At 49.5% G+C, this 5,763-nt stretch overlaps 1 pseudogene; it reads left to right on the forward strand.

The window, feature by feature from the left end:
- Window positions 1-1,541, forward strand: part of LOC116850189 — a 2,338-nt pseudogene extending 797 nt beyond the window's left edge.
- The last annotated feature ends 4,222 nt before the right edge of the window (window positions 1,542-5,763 follow it).

Below are 5,763 nucleotides of genomic sequence, written 5' to 3' on the forward strand. Positions count from 1 at the left end.
TGTCGGCGTTACCGAAAGCTTTCGGACTGAAGGATTCCGTCGCCAAAGGCGTATTTCCGCATTTATTCAACACAATTGAAAATCAAAATTATATTGGCCCGCTACTGGATATTGATTATTATTCACCGGATACGATGAAATTGGACGAACGCGAACAATTTTCAACGTGGCACGCTGAAATGACGGGTAAAAACGCGGTATTTAATTTTCAACAGGAGATAATGCGCTATTGCCGGAACGACGTAGATATTCTTCGACGAGCGTGTCTGGCCTATCGAAAAATTTTCCTAGATCGCTGAAACGTGTGCCCGTTCGAAGAATGCACGACTATCGCTTCCACGTATATGAAAGTTTTTCGCAAAAACTTTTTGCGCGAGAAGAAAATTGGGATAATCCCGCTCGGGGGTTATAGGGGTGCCAACGCGCAATCGCGTAAAGCGCTGCAATGGTTATTGCAGATGGAGCATGAGCTCGGACGCACGATAATTCACGCGGGGAGAGGTCGGGAACGGCGTTTATCAGAAGGCACGCTCGTCGATGGGTATTATGAGACGGAGAATCCCCGGCAGCGTCACGTGCTGCAGTTTCACGGTTGTTTTTGGCACGGATGTCCCGAGTGTTTTCGCGTGAACCGCGAGAGACCGCTCTCAACCGTGTCGCGCGAGGATACAATCGAAGCGCGTTACGAGTGCACACTCGCGACGACGCGTCGTCTTAGAAAACGGGGCTACGTCGTTACGGAAAAGTGGGAGTGTATCTTCGATTGGGAGCTGCGCGAAAATCGCGAGATACGCGAATTCGTTGAGAATCATCCCATGTTGAGAAACAATTATCTCGAACCTCGCGAGGCGTTCTACGGCGGGCGTACGGAAAATATCGTCACGCGGTACGAAGTTACGGGTACGGAGAAGATACGCTACGTGGACGTGTGTTCTTTGTACCCGTATGTGCTGAAGACGGGTGCTTTTCCGCTCGGTCATCCGGACATTTACGTGGGTGAGGAGTGTTGCGCCTTGATCGGAGCAGGCCCCGATTTTAACTTTGACGCCGTAGAAGGTCTCGTACGTTGCAGAGTGCTCGCGCCGCGTGATCTCTTCCATCCGGTACTCCCTTATCGCGTGAACGGAAAATTGCTATTCGCGCTTTGTCGTAGCTGCTGCGAGACATTTTCTCAGGCCGCGTGTACGCACGACGACCCTGCCGATCGTGAATTCGAAGGTGCGTGGGTGTCTTGCGAGTTACGCAAGGTTATCGAGAAAGGTTATCGCGTCACGAGCGTGAGCGAAATATGGAGATATGAAGTCACGCGATACGATCAGGTTACGCGGCGGGGGGGATTGTTCACCGAGTATATCAACTGCTTTCTGCAATTGAAGCAAGAGGCTAGCGGATGGCCGAACAAATGCGCGAATGACGAAGGCGGCAAGGAACGTTATCTGCGCGAATACGAGAAAGTCGAGGGTATTGTTCTCAATAGGGCGAATATCTCCCCGAATCCAGGTTTGCGCTCAGTCGCGAAGCTCTGCCTCAACTCTTTCTAGGGTAAATTCGGCCAACGGTCCAATCTACCGAATACCGAAATCGTTAGAACGTGGGAGAGTTTCACGGCCCTGCTCACGAGCCCGGAACAAGAAATAACAAACGTATTGCCCGTAAACAACGAAGTGATATATGTTTCGTGGCGAATGAGGCGAGAAGCCGTCACTCCGTCTCCGCTGACCAGCGTCGCGATAGCCGCTTATACCACGGCGTTAGCCCGATTAAAACTTTATTCGTATTTAAAAAAGTTAGATCGTCGCGTGTTATATTACGATACCGATTCGTGCATATATTTGAGCACCGGTGATCCCGAAGAGTACAAACCGCGTACGGGAAATTTTTTGGGCGATATGACGAACGAACTCGAGAGTCACGGCTCCGGTAGCTACATCGAGACGTTCGTATCCGCCGGCCCGAAATTTTACGCTTACGTCGTTCGTACGGGCGAAGGATGCGCGCGAGAAATTTGCAAAAAGGGGATAACCCTGAATTTTGAAAATTCTCGCGAGCTTAATTTTAGCTCCATTAAGGCATTACTAGCCGAGGAAAAGTTAAAGAGGGGAGAAAAGACGGCTGAGGATAAAACCGTGATAAAACTGCGATTTAGCGCGATTCGGCGCACCGTATTTCACGACATTGTCACAAGAGACGAGACAATGTCCTGCATGCCGGTATTACTAAAGCGCAGTTTTAACGACAACGGATATTCCGTACCATACGGTTACGCCTCCAGCGAATAGCGATATATCTCTCCTTTGTTTTACTTATTTGTAGCGTAAGATTTTAAAATTATTCCAAGAGTAAGAAAAATATAAAAACTGTAAAATATAAGAAAAATGTAAAAAAATGCGAAATTTGCGGAATATACTCGTCTGTTTACTCCTCCTGTAAAAAGATCTATGTAAATTTTACGCACTATACTTTAAAAATAAGTACTTTTATATGCAGCGAAGACGAATGTAAAAAATAAAAAACTTTTTAAATCAATTTTTGTTCTTACATATACTCATATCCCCTCCAACCCCTAGACTTTAAGCGAGCGAGCGAAACAATTTTGAATTTCTTGCGCGACGGATAAAAGTAACTTTCAAACAAGAGGATAAAATATCCCAGCTGAGCGTGAACCGAGAAATATCGTTTGTTCCAACGCGATAAGTTCAACAATCGCAGTTCTAGCGCTGGGATATACGAGCTGTATCTTTCCCCCCAGCGCTAAATAAGCTTTTTGCGCGTCGCGTGAGGAAGCACGCTCACGGCGACGCGAACCGCGCCGCGCCGCGGGAAAGAGCTCGCTGAGGCGCGCGCGCGCGCCCGTGGATGTATGCTGGCGCGAGCGCCGCGGCCGCCGCGTGGACCCCCCGCGTGGGTTTGCTAGCCCACAGTCGCGCGATTCGAGATATAAATCCGCGCTCGCAAGCCGGTCTTTTTTCATTTTCCCCCAGAGAGTCGCGCGCGGAGACCGCTTGTTCGCGCGACATGGACGTGCGCTGGAGGCATCCTTTCCGTCGATCGTTTGCGGTCCGACGGAATGTGGTAAAACGATCTTCGTGAAGACTTTTCTTCGTCATTTGTCCGTCATGTTCGACGTCCGTTTCGAGAGAATTTTGTTTTATTACGCGGAGTGGCAGGAGGTCTATCGTCAACTGCAGCACGAAGTGGATTCGCTGTACCGCCGCGAAAAGTCCGGGACGGCATCGTGCGACATCGCAAAGCGCGCGGGGAAAAATATAATCGAGTTTCGCAAGGGTTTACCCTGCCCCGATGATTACTTGCACGATCCGCTTTGCGCGAAATTAGTGATAATCGATGACCTTATGAGGGAATCGTCCTCGTGCGACGTGATTATGGATTTGTTCACAAAAGGTAGTCATCACAAGAACCTCAGCGTTATACTGATTTCCCAAAATCTCTTTCATCAAGGTCGCGGACAGCGGGATATTTCTCTCAACAGCAATTACATTGTGGTATTCAAAAATCCTCGCGATCGCGCGCAAATTCGCCACTTGGCGCGTCAAGTTTATCCGGATGATCCAAAGTTTCTGGAAGAGGCGTACTACGACGCTACTTCGCGACCGCACGGATATTTGCTACTCGATTTGAAACAGTCCATTCCCGACGAATATTGATTTCGCGCGTGCATCTTTCCCACGGATAACGCTCATTATGTTTACGTCCCGCGTAGATCTTCGGGAAATTACGTATAAAACTTTACACGCTCACCCGAATCGCGACAGTTGCGTCTTCGCGATGACATCGAAACGCGGGAGTAGCGATAGAGTGACGAGTATCGCATGTCACTCCATCGGCCTGAAAAACGTCTGCCTTCTGAAAGCACTGTGCTATTTAACAAAAAAAGAGCGGACCTCCTTCTTACGCAGCGCAGGTAACGATTTCATCGCCTGTATCTGTGAATGCGCTTTCAACACACTCAGAGGTAACGTACCGCTCGACCAGCGGCAAAAAAATCGTTTGTCCAGGTACAAAACCGCGCTGCGGAATATCGCTAGTAAACGCACTAATTTGAAAGCCAAGAGGAAAATTATCGTGCAAAGAGGGGGATTCTTACCTTACCTGATCGGACCCATACTCGGTGCTATTCTATCGAGCGTTATCGGCAGATCACGAAATTAATTAAATCGAACGCTCGCGCGGATGAATCATGGAAAGAGCAAGAAAGATGGTTTTGGTTTCTGCGGAAAATCTCGCGAGAATGCAGCAGCAGCAGCAGCTACAGCAACAACAACAACAACAACCCGCCGTGTTTTCCGCCGTTTCGGCGAATAACGACGCGGGATCCGGTGAAAATACCGTACGCACTCCGGAAACCATTTTGTCGCGACTCGACGCCGAGATGAGACGAATTCTCGACTCAACGATGCCGGATCGCGAGAAATGGGAATTGTACAGAGAGGCGCTTTAACGTTACCTGCATTTTTCCGAGAAGAAGAAAAAAATCAACAAACCCGCGAAAACGTAGGCGTTAGCAATGACGACGACGTTGCCGAAAACAATCATCCCGAAGACGACGGAAACGACAACGTCCTCGATGACGAACCGCAGCTCGATCGTCGTCATCGTGAGAAAGTGACGAGGGAAGCGGAGGAGGAGGACGCACCGACGGAGGCGCGTATCGATGAAGGTAACGCGGGCGCATTAACCCGCCCCGTCGGCGAAGCCCCCCGTCGTGGACGCCGCGGCGAGTAGAAAAGCATCAAAGGAATACTGGATAAAATCCAGTAGTAAGTTATCGCGGTAAAGCGCGCAAGCTATTGCGACATTTATGCGATGTGGCGGTGCCCGTTAGAATAAGCTGGGACAGACAAGGGGTCGTGAGTATAGACGGGAACGTTTTAAGGGGAACGAACATCGCCGAACTCGTGAACGATGCGGTACGCGAGAGAAAAACCTTAAAAGCGACGGGGAGAGGCCGATTCGCTCGACTATTGCGCGATATAGCTACTCCTCCCGAATTCGTGGGAAATCGCGAATTACAAGAGAAGAGCATTCGCCAGATTTTCACCGAAGAATCGCCTTTGCGCGATAGCATTTCTATTCTCGATGATTTAGCGGCACGTAGTAGCACCCCTATTCCAAGAGCGAGAGCGCGAGCGGATAAACGCGCGTTCGACGAAGCATCGCTCGAAGATGAGCGCGACGATGAAGGATACTCGGCGTTTATAACCGGCGACGGTAACAAGAACAAAACCCTCGTGAGTGACCGCGATTCCAAACTCGCGAGGAAGAGGCGATTGTTAAATTGGAATCTCCGAGAACCTTTGGACAGTAACGCGTATATTCTCGAAGGTCCGTCGTCGTCGTCATCGGCGCGTAAAAACGTAACTTTTCCCGGGACAAGGGTGGCGGCCGGTAAACGCGGATCCGGTGAGACATCGTTCGAAGAGGAACGGGACAACGAGATGTTTATATCCAGCAACAACAAGAAGAATAAAACGCGCGTGAGTGACAGAGATTCTAAATTCGCAAGGAAGAGACGATTGTTGGATTGTAACCTTTTGGAATGACGAGGCTGGAAAAATTATATTATAATCCCGCGCACTATGCGGGGTACTCAGCCATGGAAAATCTTTCGCGCGTCGCCGAGACGGATTTCAATCGAAACGAAATTATTATTTGGCTCGAGTCACAAGACGCGTACACGCTGCACAGACCGATACGACGCAAATTTCCCCGCTTACATTACAACGTGATGAATATTGACGACGT

This window comes from Odontomachus brunneus, unplaced genomic scaffold (assembly GCF_010583005.1).
Source record: "Odontomachus brunneus isolate Ranch 3 - 2012 unplaced genomic scaffold, Obru_v1 Obru_scaffold_135, whole genome shotgun sequence".
NCBI classification, from domain to species: Eukaryota; Metazoa; Arthropoda; class Insecta; order Hymenoptera; family Formicidae; genus Odontomachus; species Odontomachus brunneus.